Source organism: Musa acuminata, chromosome BXJ3-9 (assembly GCF_036884655.1).
Source record: "Musa acuminata AAA Group cultivar baxijiao chromosome BXJ3-9, Cavendish_Baxijiao_AAA, whole genome shotgun sequence".
NCBI classification, from domain to species: domain Eukaryota; kingdom Viridiplantae; phylum Streptophyta; class Magnoliopsida; order Zingiberales; family Musaceae; genus Musa; species Musa acuminata.
The window spans coordinates 45,977,084-45,992,057 of NC_088357.1; the positions used below are offsets into that span (position 1 = coordinate 45,977,084).

The 14,974-nt window shown below is 36.2% G+C and overlaps 1 pseudogene; it reads left to right on the forward strand.

The window, feature by feature from the left end:
• Positions 1–12,227: 12,227 nt before the first annotated feature.
• On the forward strand, positions 12,228–14,758 carry LOC135650211 (uncharacterized; annotated as a pseudogene).
• Positions 14,759–14,974: the final 216 nt, after the last annotated feature.

Below are 14,974 nucleotides of genomic sequence, written 5' to 3' on the forward strand. Positions count from 1 at the left end.
GGTGGCCTCGAGGAAAGAGGAATTAGGAGTGGACATAGGTCGAGATAACCGAACTACTATATAAATCTGATTTACATTTCTCTTTATGCTTTTCCTTATTATTACTAATTGATTTAATTGCTTACTACCCTTACTTTTTCTGTGAGAAATTCTGGGATTTTATTTTTTTGTTGTTTCATTGTGCATGTGATGTTGCCCCAAGTTTCCCAACACATCCTTGGTCCAAAGCTAGAATAAAGATAACATATACAAGTAGTCATCAGCTTCATAAATCACCCATCCAATTGCTCTTATCTCAATTGCTACTCCAATTGATGTGTGGTATCATCGTCTTAGTCATTCATCATTCTCCATTCAATAATAGATACATTCTTGTTACTCTCTTCCAACTTTCAAATTAAATAGAACTAGAACTCATTGTGATGCTTGCCTTAATAATAAAAGTCATTGACTATCTTTTGAAATAATGTTCATATCTTACTCCAAATCATTTAAAATTATCTACACCGGGGCCTTGCCCCAACCATTTCCTACTAACAATTTTATATTTTATATTTTTTTTATAGATTAATTTACTAAACATACATGATTTTACTCTTTCAAATATAATTTTGAAGTCATCGTAGTATTTACTCTATTAGAAAGATGATAATTTTTTTTTTCAATCTATCATTAAAATAGTTCTCTTATCTTGTGATATATAATATCTCAGGTCACCATCACACACATCTTAACTAGTTAACTTTATCGAATGAAAGCATTGATATATAGTTGAAACTGATCACACCTTTATATACTAAGCATCAATGCAACTAACTTTTTGGTTAGCAACATTTCAAATTGTAGTTTACCTCATTAAATATATGCTCACCCTAATCCTACAACACTAGTTATCATTTAAAAAATAATTTCATAAAATCTTAAACTTTTAAAAACTTAAAGTATTTGATTATTTATGATATCTCTTACTATACCCCTATGCTTCACATAAGTTAATATTAAGATTCAAGTATTGTATTTTCATAGGGTATTCTCTTAACTATAATGCTTTCTAATGTTATGATCCTTAAACTCAAAAGGTTTTTATATCATGTTATGCTATTTTTGTTGAGTCCACATTTTCCTTCTAAAATCGTGTGCCTTCAACAATGCAAACTACTATAACAACCATATATCATTGGATTCATATGAGTATACCTCAAGCTCCCTCAAAGACACCTCTCACCACATCAACTAGCAGCTCTCTTTTAGACTTTCACTCTCTTATCACTCTAGTTTAGGAGCACTTTACCCTCTTTGAACTTCTTTCTCTATTTCTCTACTAACTCACCTTGAAATGCCCGATAAAATAACACCCTTGGCATAAAAAATGATGTCTTTATCATCTCTTCAACCAAGTGACACCGAAGTACATTAGCCTAATCAGGTATGTGTTAGTAACTCTTCACTAATTCTCATATCTCTAATATGATCTAATAATACCATCAAACCTAAATATCACATAACAATATGCTCCAAAAATGACATCTTTAAACTACGTCAAATCCTTGATCTTCATACTACCATGAGCTCTCCACCTAAACCTACTAAACTCACAACTATCATCTATGCCTAAAAATCTTCATACTAGCACAAAATCATGTGTGAAGTATATGATGCCCTACTTCATAATACTATATAGACCCTTAAACCATTTCATCGCACACAAAATATCATTAAATATAAGTTGATCTTTTAAATTAAGTGATATCCAAATGGATCCATTACCAAATACAAAGCACGTTTAGTAGCTAAAAAGTTTCACTAATGACAAGATGTTGATTTTATAAAAATATTCAGTCTAGTTATTAAACTAATAATAATTCGGCTCATCTTGAGTTTGACTATCACTCAAGGCCGGCATATACGCCAACTAGATATTAACTATGCTTTCTTTTAGGGGACATTAATTAAAAATATCTTTATATAGTAACTTTCTGACTTCATTTATCCTCGGTATCCAAGCCATGTTTACAAACTACAAAAAGCTATTTATAGACTTTGCCAAGTTCCAAGAGCCAGGTATACTGAACTTGGCTTGTTTTTTACGTCAATTGGCTTCATCAACTCTAAATTTGATATCTCTTTATTTCTATGATAATATAAGAAAAATACTATATATCTATCGATTTATGTGGATGACATCATCATCACAAGTAATATTTCCATGAAGAGCAAATAATTTCTTAAACAATTAATATATCGATTTTCGATTCTCGATCTAGAAACCTTAAGCTATTTTTTAAGAGTAGAAATAACAATTATATCTTCTGGCCTTTTCTTGTCTTAGAAAAAATATATTCAAAATCTATTATTAAAAATAAATATGTAAAATACTAAAGAAGTCACTATCCCACTCTCCACTACTGAATCACTCAAATTATATAATGACAACCTTACTACGAGTCATATATAGTACCAATAAATACTTGGTTCTTTACGGTATTTATCTCTAATATCTAGATATCGCATTTGTAGTTAATAAACTATCATAAATTATGCATCGAGCCTCTATCATGCATTAGTTTGTACTAAAATGTGTCATGTAGTATCTCAAAGGAACTCATGATCATATATTACTTTTTTCGTAAATACTCATCACTTCATCTTCATGTCTTCATCGATGTTGATTAGGTAGGCAACACTGATGAGAAAACATTTACGTTATCCTATATTATCTTTCTAAAAGTAAATATAATCGGTTGGAGTTTTAAAAAATAGAATATAATCAAAAAATATAATCGGTAGTCAAAAGTTATATAATGAGTCATCGCCACAATTGTTGGAGAACTCAATTAGGTCACAATTTGCTACACGAACTTGACATTATATCTCAATTCACTTTTAGAATATGGTATGATAATATCGATGCCACCTATCTATCCACTAATCCGGTATTCAACTCACGCATGAAATATATTGTCATCAACTTTCACTTCATTAGAAATCAAGTTATTATATATCAACTATATGTTTCTCACGTTTATACTTCAGAATTTAAATTATATTTCTTTTACACTTTCTCGTAAAACCTCTAGCTCACAAGATATTTAAATTATATTTCAGAATTTGAGTGATTAATTTGATTAGCATAGAGTTGAGAAAAAAATTTCCCTTAAAACCTGTATAATTACATATTATCTTAATGAATTAAGTTAATCCTTTTAGTAACAAATTCCTCTGTTCTAACATGTCCACTGAAAGACTTCTCCGGATCATCACTAACTCAATCACATGAACTAGAATACCCTGGGCTCATCGACATGAGCCTTCGTATTTGATGATTCATCAAACTCCTCCAGGATCGAATAATGACTAATGATTCCTTTTAACTACCAGCAGATCAACAACTGCAAAAATAGTTCATTATAGAAGCTGCATCCCTCAGCCATATATTTACATCCTACCAATCTAATAATCATTAGAAATATTTTTTTTAGCAGATAATTTACAGTTTGCGTACTTGTACCGACTCCACTAGCAGTAATACCATTGGAATTTAGCTACCTTGATCAAAATCCAGCTTTGATCTTTGAGCAGACTCCATCATGTTCATGTTAGAGTAATTTATATCCAGCTTCTTTCTAGCGTCAGCTGGCCTCTCCTTCTGCATGACTCCAAAACTGTGATAGAGTTTCTTGCCGCCGGACTTGGGATGAAGTTTCAAGCAAGTCACATACATTACCAACTCCACATAGTTACTTGTCACAGACATTTGAATAAGGTTTCGGAACAACCATATCAGACAATTTAGATTGACAATGATAGATTTTTTAATGTCTTTTCAGTCTGCAGATATCTTATTTTGTCATTATAATCCAACATAAAGATTTCTAATAATCATAATTAAGATATTACGACAAGTCTTTGTTTTGAATCAACCATTAGAGTCTTTATCTTTGCAATACTCAACAAGAACAGAGCTATCCAAGTGGAAATCTCATATGTAAGAGGATAGCCCTCATACTTCTCAGGTAAGCCACAGAAATTCTTATCAGGGACTTGGACTTTGACTATTATTGGTCTTCACCTTCTTTCTTAATTAACACTCGTCAATCTTCCCATCTATTCCTCCCTCAAGCTTGGCTTGATCACATAGCAAACCAGTTTCAGATAGACCTTCCAAGTTCAAGATGGAGAAAGAAGCCACCATAAGTCTCACTCCATAGGAAGCAAAGTTCAATTGAGCCAAGCAATTCCTATGGTAGACTGACAATATAGTTGGTCTATATCTTCTTCCTCTACTATTGTTGGTCTTAGCCTTCTCTTCTTCAAGCTTAGCTTGCTCACACAACAAGCAAGTTTACAGGTTGAGGGAGGGCAAGGAGTGCATGACAGCTTCTCTACGAATCATTCCTTTGATCTCCAGCTTCATCAGGAAGAGATGAGCCACCATAAGTCTTACTCTGTAGGTAGCATCCCTTTCTCATGGGAGAACCAGCCAGGTATCTCCAAGGTCACACCACAAGCAGAAGAGAGTCACCTCAAGCTGCCGCCGCCACCATGCAAATCAGACAGCCCCATGTCCGCGGCGCATGGCCTACATGTTCCTCTCCCACCATGCATCTTCCAGCCGCCGTCGCGGAGCTCGTCGAAGAAAGGTTTGAAGGAGGAGGACGACCCCTTCTTCGTAGCTTACATGGAGTGCACCAGAAACGTTAGGACGCAAGGGAGGAGGGGTTCGAGGAGGAGGAAAAGAGATGGTTTGATTGGGTTGTTCTCCTGTACGGGTAGCAGTGGAGTTAGGGAGAAGGCCATTGTGAGGCTGTCACAGCTTCCTGAAGTGAGAGAGTGATGAGAGGCTTGGAATCCATGGGGAACCTGTTGTGCTGATCCTGTGGTTCTTGCTCCATGAATCACCTTCTTCAGCAGTACTTTGTAAGTTCCATTGTGTGAGAGAAAGATTTATGCAGGTCGGAATGATAGATGTTATAGGTGAGATGGTATGTTCTATTGAAAGCATAGTTATATTGATGAATACATGTAATGATACTGTACAAAGAGATTGCGCAATAAGAGAAAATAATAAATAATATAATTTGTTGGTTATCTCAATATCCATTGATACTTGCAGGGAAAAACAATGTATTTGAAACCTTATTGGGCAAATTTAGAGTCGCAACTTTTAGCTTTTTTTATCTCAAGAGTGTCCTTTTATTTGTTTATTCTTTAGAATAATTTTTTTAAAAGATGAAATTATTGTTGACCTCTGTCTCATCTTGTCACCTTCGTCATATCGCCTCATTATCTAAATCCTCTCCCTTGTCTCTTTACTTTTGCTCTTAGTTCATAGCTACTGTTGTAACGATCTAAGTAAGTGATCTCTCGTAAGGGTTTTTTAGTGTTGGGGATGGAGGAGCAAGGAAAAACGATAAAAACATAATGCTACGATGTAATAAAAAAGAATCCTTTTAATCAAAAAAATCGTTGTAGTATTTAAATAAAAGGTAAGACAAGAACACTTATAAGATATTCCCAAGTGCACACACTCTATCTTACTTCATGAACTATGGTCCTATTTATAGGAACCAGAGGTAACTACCTCACTCCATCATGTCACCTATGATTGAGTTAGGTGTAGAAACTACCCTATAACTTATAGATCATGACCCACTTCTTAAAACATGATGATGGTCTATAACTACCCATGTTCTATAGCTACTTAGAACATGATAACTATCTAGATAACTACTATGAATCAATTCTCAATACATAGGTAAGACAAAATACTCAACGATGCTAACACTAGAGTTAAAGGATGTTTTGCTTGCACTAGCCACCGAGGGCATAAGAAGTTGGTCCTAACCTTAGGGAAATAGAATTGATTGATGGCAGCATCATAGGTGTGTGTGACCTTCTCGTAATATCGAAGGTGTCAAGCCATATACGATACTTCTTAGCTAGTAAATAAACCTCCATCACTTATTGTTGCCACGTTTGCTTCTTAACCCCTTGGCACTTGCCCTCTTTCCATCTCCTCTTATGTAGTCATCGTCACATCCTTCAGTAGTGTTGGAAGCCTTTATCAAGTTGGACACCCTCCAAAAAGATTGCTCGTCTCGATTGCCATGATAGAAGCAATGAATATGGGGCGAAGGCAACATAATGGAGGGTAGAGACAATCTCATCTTTAAAAAATAAGAAGTTAAAAAAAAAAAGAGATTTATTTTTTGTTTTCGGAGAACTTGCCCGACCTTATTTTTCATTTAATTTAGCTTAATTTAGCTACATGGGTTTTTCTATAATGGAGGTCGTAACAATGGCTTCTATGAAGGCCCATAAAACCCAAGCAAAATGGGACTGCTTCTATGCTATCCATCTTCAGAACACCTCTTGCCTGGATAGGTAACCCATATTGCTTCTACGCTTCAGCACACCAAAGATGCTTAATCACATCCTTCCCACTTGCTTGACGAATCGTCTAGAGATGCAGCAATGCAGTTCAACACACAAAGGACAAGAGTACCAACAGCTCAAGGATGATGAACTCCTCAACATGCAGCAAGTAGCACCAAACCTCATCCTGTCATCTTCTCACTTCCGCACATGAGAACACAAGGCACCGCCCCCCGAAACCCGCGTTGATTCAGGAGGACGAAAGCAAGCCAACTAGGCAAGCTTCACATCGCCATACACCGCCGTTGTCATCGTCAGATCACCACATCAGTGTCAGTCTAATTCAAAGCCAAGATCGCGTTCCCACGAGCCCACCACTTCCTCCTTGTTGCGGTGTACGTAGCCGCTGCTACCTGCAGACTGTCTCAAGCACAGTTTGCAGACGGTGACCACAGATCGAATGCAGGCTTCTGATAGACACTTCTCCATGCTGCCCTAATCAAAAGGGTTATGGTGATGGAGCAGATGGACAGTTGTGGAGGGAGGACTTTGACTCTTGTTTCTGTGCCAGATATCAGGAACAGATGGTGCTGTGTCATGCATGCATGCATTTCATTTCTATATGACCGGCAACTCTTCTTCCCCACCTCTGCCAACCTCCCTTCATATATGAAGGAGCTCTCAATCAACTGTCCGATTTGAAATGTTGGGATCTGTTCTCACTTCAATGTTTTTTCTGAAGCTTGTGATGCTGGAACTCTTCCACCACTTGTGGAGCTGTTCTCACCTCACACGGCTTCTTTGCCTATTAATGCTTACTATATGTTGATTAGTAGTTAATCTAGTGGAAGTCCAGCAACAATAATCCAAAATCTTAAACTGGATAATTACTGATCAAATTCAATGTACTTTTAAGTGTCTAGAAATCTCTTCTAAATGATTTTTTTAACTATATATGTATTTAGTTTCCTTAAAACAAACCAAATTGTTTGGAGAATAAAATTTCATGAAAGAAAAAAAAAATTCAAATGTGATAAAAAAAATCCTTAGAAATTAAGGATAGTTGTCTTATAAATACTTAGTAGAGAATTATTTAAGTGTTTGTAGGATTTATTTTATAGTTGACAGAGAATTATTGATGATTTATTTTACAGCATACAAAATAGTTTTGGACTTCGGTTTATGTCTACTCATATGTATTATATATATATATATATATATATATATATATATATATATATATATATATATATATATATATATATATATATATATATATATATATATATATATATATATATGGACGTGTCCTATCAAAATGGGTCCATGATCACGTGATCCGGGAGCAAGACCAGGTGATCCATCATCCCTGATAGCGAAGTGACATTACTGTCCTCTTACACAGGTAAATAGACGGCTGTGATTGAAACAAGTCACTTGATTTGTGTGGCACAGCGTTCCCAACTTGTGACTCAAATTGACTGCTTTGATTGAATTTATTAGCTCAATATGAAATTAGGCTGTGGTTTTGGCAGACTTAAGAGATCAAACTTGCTTAAAAGTCTCAGATTATGGCATCTAATGTTATCTAGAAATATAGTTTCTGGGCTTCAAATTATTTGGTGGCACATTGTGCTCTTCCAGAAAGTCAACATGCAAGAAAAGTCAAATGCTCTGCACTGAATTCAAAGCACTAAGGCTTCAACCTCCCATGTCATGCAAGCCTTCACAACCTGAATCCAGGATTATAACTTGTGGATTGTAGGAGAGCAGAACAAGATGCTGCCCCTGTTTTCTGTTGATATAAATCCAAAGCCTCTCTTGTTTGTCTTGTTGGAAGACTTATAGCATGTTCTAGAGATTGATGATGTGAGATGATGGTAAGATTATTTCTTTATAAATTGATAAATCGATTCTGAGTTATAAAATTAAATTTTTTATATTTATTGTTCATGTTGATCATTCCTAAATCCTGTATTGGTAGAGCATAATCTATTCTTTAGTAATGTGATGTGAAGTGTGAACATATCAAATGAATGATAGTCTCTACAGCTGACCTTATCCAACACAGTGGCCACAAATCATCTAAAAGGCAGACATTTCTGCCACATGTTCAAGCAAATTAATTGCAGGAAAGAAATTGTTGAACCAAACCAAAGATAAAAATCCCAACAGTGTCTGGCCATGCTATTTAAATCCCCCCCTCAATTCAACCATTCCTCACCAAATCCATCAGAAGCTTCTCCTCTCTCTCTCTCTCTTTCTCTCTCTCCTATCCAATCTTCCTAAATCACCATAAAACATGTCCAAGAAGATCATGGTTGTTGTGTTCATTGCTCTCCTCCTGTTGTCCTTAACTCATGCAGGCAGGCCAAACCCAGTGGATCCAAAGAAGAGCAGTCTTCAGGTACACCTTGTTCTTTGATTCTAGTCATTCCATCATGTTACAGGTTTCTATCATCAGCATCATCATTATTATTATTGCAGGCTGTTGAGAAGGAGATGGGTGGTGGGAGAATGGAAGGATGTGAAGGAGCTGGGGAGGATGAATGCTTGGTGAGGAGGACCCTTGCTGCCCACACTGACTACATCTACACCCAGGAGCACCATTAGGGACTTGTAGGATAGATTACAACTATGCTGCGTGAGTGGGGATTCCTAGTGTCTGGGTTTCTTTGGCTTCTTCTTCTCTAGGAAGTTTGGAGAGACCATGTAAATCACTTCTCATCCTGCTGTTCCTTTGTTGTTCACATGGTTATAGGTTTTTCAATGGATTGAGTGATATATGCAGTATATGCACATCATCGATTGACATCATGCAGGTGCATGCAATATCAAGTATCAAATCGATCGGTATCCATTTAAGCTCAACCTTCTTCACTGTATCTCCTTGTTCTTCGTACTTGCCGTGAGCATCTCAGAACTTAGAACAGTGACCATCCTGTGCCTGCTTCTGCAAACATAAATCTCTCTCTCTCTCTCTCTCTCTCTCTCTCTCTCTCTCTCTCTCTCTCTCTCTGAACTCTCAACGAGGAAATCACTAAGCTTTCAACAACAATCTGAAAGCTTGCAACTCAGAAAATATCATTTAGCATGCTGCCTGTTGTCTGCCACCCTGCATGTTGAGCTTCCTTCTGCCTAACTCTTATGCGCAAATATTGATGTTGCAATTGTTTCCGGTGATTAATCTCTTACTTTACCAATTTGTTAGATATCAAAATTTTTAGAGCATGCATTTCTAAAACAATTCACTTCTAGAAATATTATTTTTAACTCTTCATTTTTTTTTTGAGATTTATATGCCAAAATTAGTATCAAAGTGGATGATTTAATTACAACCAAGATTATTAGTTGAGTTATGGATTATATATATATATATATATAATTAATCAGGGTAAACATTTGTCTGATCTAAGTATTATAAAAAATAAAATTATAAAAAATAATCAGGGTGAACATTTGATCTATGGATTACAAAATACGAACCGAAAGAAGACCAGATTAATTAATCAGGGTAAACATTTGTCTGATCTAAGTATTATAAAAAATAAAATTAACCAGGTTAAGCCATTGAAATCCTCACAAGAACAGATGTATTATAAATGATGAAGCTGAAAGGTAGCAAATGGACAAATGAAGAGAGCCATCAATGTTGTTATACTAATTGACAAGTTATGCAATTAGAGATGATGCATATCAATGTGAATGTAAATATTAAAACATAGCATCATTTCTCATTTCACACTAAAATGATCCAATTGGAGACTTAGTATAACACCCACAGGGTAATGTAGACATCATTCTTGATGTCATCTTAAGATCTTTGAAAGGGACTCAAATGAAATGGTCATCATCTCCAAAGTGTTCTTGTATCAGATTCTTGGCCTTATATCTCTCTTGATGAACTGTTAAAAGGTCAACGGAATTTAGCAGCAAATGGAGAGGTGAAATCAGTATATGTTTGACTATGGGACGATCACCAATTAGGTGCTATGAGGTTTTCTGATTTCAAGACTTGATCATGAAAATATAACTATTGTGAACTTGGCAAAAATACATTATGGGAGTGAGGTCATTGACTAAGATTCAATACAAACTAAAAGATCAGAATAGAACCTTAAATGTGTGGCATTTTCTTTTGAAAAAGAAAATATCTATTTTGTTAAATGGTTATATATATTGTCTAAGAGAAATATATGGTTGGAGATGGCCATGGCTGTGCTTTGGAACATCTGAAAGTTGAGTTCAGGGAGAACAGCAAGGGAAGAGTGCATGGACAATCAAGAGAGTAAATGCATACCAACTGGACTTTGCTTCAGTTAGGTTCCTCTGCCATTTTTACCTATACAACAACTGTGGCTACATGACCAACCATGCAACTATTGTGTTCCTATGGCAGTGCTCTGCTCATTGTTCCCCCTGTGATTTTTTCTTTAATTCAGAGAATTTCCTCCTCTAATTTCAGTTTGAGTGAATTTTCAGAACTAAGTGTAAACTATCTGATTGACAAAGATAATGAGAAAACAAAATGAAGAAATCTAATGATTGTTTAAGAAAATATAAACCACAATAATGTTATTTCTAAGAACAGTTTCTCATGATCACAAACAGTCCAGCCATGATATCTGCTCTTGGGAAATCCTTATATGACATACCCAGAATTCACCAAATGTGTTTATAGTTCAGCCTTCCATAGTATGAACTGACATGGTATTCATTGTATCCATTTCAGAAAGGTACTAAAAAATAATCTCAAAGCTAATAATAATGCAAGATATGAAACTAATAGAGCAGTAAACCAAGCTGACACTAAAAGCAGAAAGAAAAAAGACTTTTAATAGCATGGCATATAGGTTGTACATTGTTTTTACAGTAAGCACCTGGAAAACCTAGGAAAAATGATGTGTATAAAGATCAGGACTCACTCAGTGAACTGACAAGGACTCTTAATGCTAGTAAAGCAACAAATAATCTCAAAGTCTAAGTAAATCTGCTTATGTGAAAATGTTAATTTTTCGACAGCAAAAATATCCATGCATCTAATTTGGGAAGCATTTTTTCTATTAATTTCAAACAGAGTTGCAGAATTCAGCACAATTCAGAACCATGCATCCTTTCACACTTAATGATGCACTTTTTAAGAGAGGAAGAAATTTGAAAAGGCAGAAAGCCTCATAAACCATGTCTCTGATCTCACGTCTGCTGCCTCCAAATCTTCTCTCTCTCAGACATTTTTTATCCAAAAAAAAAAAGAAAATAAAACATTGTACAAGAACAGAATATCAAGTGTCTGCTATGCAGCAGAGATACCAAAACAGATACATTTGGATAGTCCAAGTTTGGCAAACCATGGAAAGCAAGATATATGATGTTGCAGCAATACATATACAAAGGATATGGATCTTATTTTTATATGTGACAGAATTGAAGTTGCTGAGTTCACCAAATTAAATAGCAAATCATTTTAATGGACCAAGAGACTAGTTTCAGAAGAATCTTGTGCACCACTTTGTGGCCCTGCTTTGGCATCTTTGCATGTTGTGAGCCACCATCCACAAATGGAGGCTCATGTGAATCCCAATCAGATGCCAAAGATTAATGATCTTGGAGGCCCTACTTTGGCATCTATAATCATGCTTGAAGGGTTCCACCATCATTCAAATGCCCAGGATTAGCTTTTCTAAAGTCATGTCCCTTCTTATGAATCTGTTGAATCTAAGTTCTCCCATGGGCCACAAGGATTATTGAACTGTTGAATCAACTACAAAAAGCCATAATTTAATTCAAACATACTCTCTCAGTTGTTATTGGTTGTCTTTAGTTGTTTATTAAGCTTGATAAATTGATCTGTGATGTTTAGATCAATTATTATCATACAAATATTGATGTTATAGTTAGTAAGTGTTATTCAAGCTCTTAGGATGAAATAGATAGGAAGCATAAAGGAGTTCTGAACTCATTAGATTCACTGCTTTGATTTGCAGCAGTTTAATACCATTATCCATCAAATCTGAAATCAGCCATAGGTAATGCTTTTGTCATTAAATAATTATGGAACTTCTGCAACAGCTATCATGAAGCAAAGCTTTTGTTGGCTTATACATGGACCTGATGACACTCTTCTTGGTAAAAGGTATTAGTTGTGATGATTGAAGGTGTTAATGATCCTCAACAGTTTGATATTTCTAGTTATTCTCTTATTTTCTATAATAATTTGACTAAAAATTAGAATATCTTATTTTAGTTGCTACCTTTTCATGTCACTGAGAAGAAAATACTAAGGTGGATACATTGAGTTACTCGAAAAGATTAAAAAAATATTTTCATTCATGAATAATTAATATATATTATAAAAGAAAAAAATGATGAAGAATCATTTCGGATGATATAAATATAGGTATTATGGTTAGACAATATGTGAGATGAGATAATTAATATTAATAGTAGATGAAGAAAAGTGAAGAAATTAAAAGGATTTTAGTAGAAATTATAAATAAAAATTTAAATTCGATAGTAAAAGATCCATCAAATAATTGTGATATTATAACTTATCATTATTGTATTTCTAAACTAAATAATGATAATAACATTTTTCTGATCTGACTAATTTTAAGAACTATAGAATGTTGCAGGAAGAGTCATCTAATTCACATGATCCACCTCCCAAACCTTCAAAGTTGAGGAGGTGTGATGCTCTGATGGGTGGGGCGCCTACCACTCTTTTCATTCTGGTCTACAGCCGAAAGACTTCCTGCAACACCTTGTGGGCAAGAAGAAGTGCAGGTGGGAAGCCATGGACTCTCATGGCCCTTCACTTTATTCCGGTGTCCCGGTGTCGGCGTCGTCTTACCTCTTGTGGATAGGAACAACTGAGGAATAATGGAGTCCAGAAAGGTGTAGGTCTTATGTAAATTAATGTGAACTGCTAAGGCTCAAAGCTAAAAGACTTCATCCTTTCTTTCCGGCCTTTATGTTGGAAAGCCAATGATCACGGATCTGATCAATGTTGTTTCGACGCCATGGATTAACCTTATGCATGATAGAAGCAAAGACGATGGTAGGCTTAGTGCAACTGAAGTAGATTTACTTTGAATTCTGGGACATATGTCGACACAAGATAACCCATGGCTGAGCTAAACATTTGAGATTAGCTTTAGCTTTCTTCATCCTCCTCGAGAGAGACGACATGTCGGCTATAATATATAGGTATGTATAGATGGTGCCACTATGTGTTGGCAGCGAAGTGTTGAGACTTGGGTGCAATGTTACGTGCCGACGGGTGTCTGCTCCAATATTACTCTTTATAAGGTGGCTTTATTATTTAGCCTAATATTATCATAATTTGCCCAAAAATATGTAACTTGTTGTTTCTATAAACATTTAACTAAGCTTAAATGGATCACAAGAGAACAAACAGTAAGGGGATAAGTATTCTTTTTCGTACGTCAAACAGTAAGGGGAACAGCTTAAACATGTGAATATGATTGCATCAATATCATTTCTTGAGAGAGAAAAGAAGAACAGTGCATATTTGCGGTCACAGAAGTCACCGCTCCTTTATTACGGCATGCCGACCTCTCTCTCTCTCTCTCCCTTTCTCTCTCTTTCCACTACTTGGCTTAATAAAACCAACCCTTTCCAGCCAAAGGCTCATCCAAAACACAGGAGTATCAACGATAAGGAGAAGGGAAGCAACGGAGAGAAAGAAACAAGGCGAGCCATGAAGACAACCGCTCTCATTTTCTTCTCCCTACTGCTGGCCGCCGCTGTGGCTGGCCGCGACCTTGACAAGAAGAAGGCCGAATCCTCCAAGGACAGCGCGGGCCCCGCCACCTACATCCCGGGGTACGGGGCCGACCCCGGCGGGTTCTTCGGACCCGGCGGGGGGTTCAACATGCCAGGAGGGTTCGGCGGCGGGTGGGGCGCGGGATACGGCGGGCCCGGAGGCGGGTATGGCCACGACGGCGTGGTCCTGCCCTCGGTGGTGTGCTCCGACAAGGGGCCGTGCTACAAGAAGAAGTTGACGTGCCCCGCCAGTTGCTTCACGTCCTACAGCCACTACGGCAAGGGTGGTGGCGGCGGCGGTGGTGGCGGAGGCTGCACCATGGACTGCAAGAAGCACTGCGTCGCCTACTGCTGACGCTTTTCTCCTCACATTCCGCCCTCTATACGTCATAACGTCAGTATTATGTATACGTATGCTGATCTCATGTACGAGTGGTGTGTGATGAAGCAGTATGGCTTGGTGTTCCAAATATAAAAGATATAAATCATGAATGATATGATATATAAACAAGATATGTAGACGAATAAGGAGGGTTCTACATAGTTTGATATAAATATACGTGTAAGACTATCAGTAGTGCAAGTGTTTTATTGTGTCTGCCCATATCTTTTGATGGAGAGTTCAAATACTTCTCGTCCATCTTTTCTCATGCTTTCATATATATATATATATATATATATATATATATATATATATATATATATATATATATATATGAGTTTGATGAGATTGGATATGATGCTTTAATATTGATATGGAAAGTAATGATGTAAATATTATATTGCTAATTGACATGCATGAAAAAAAATCTAT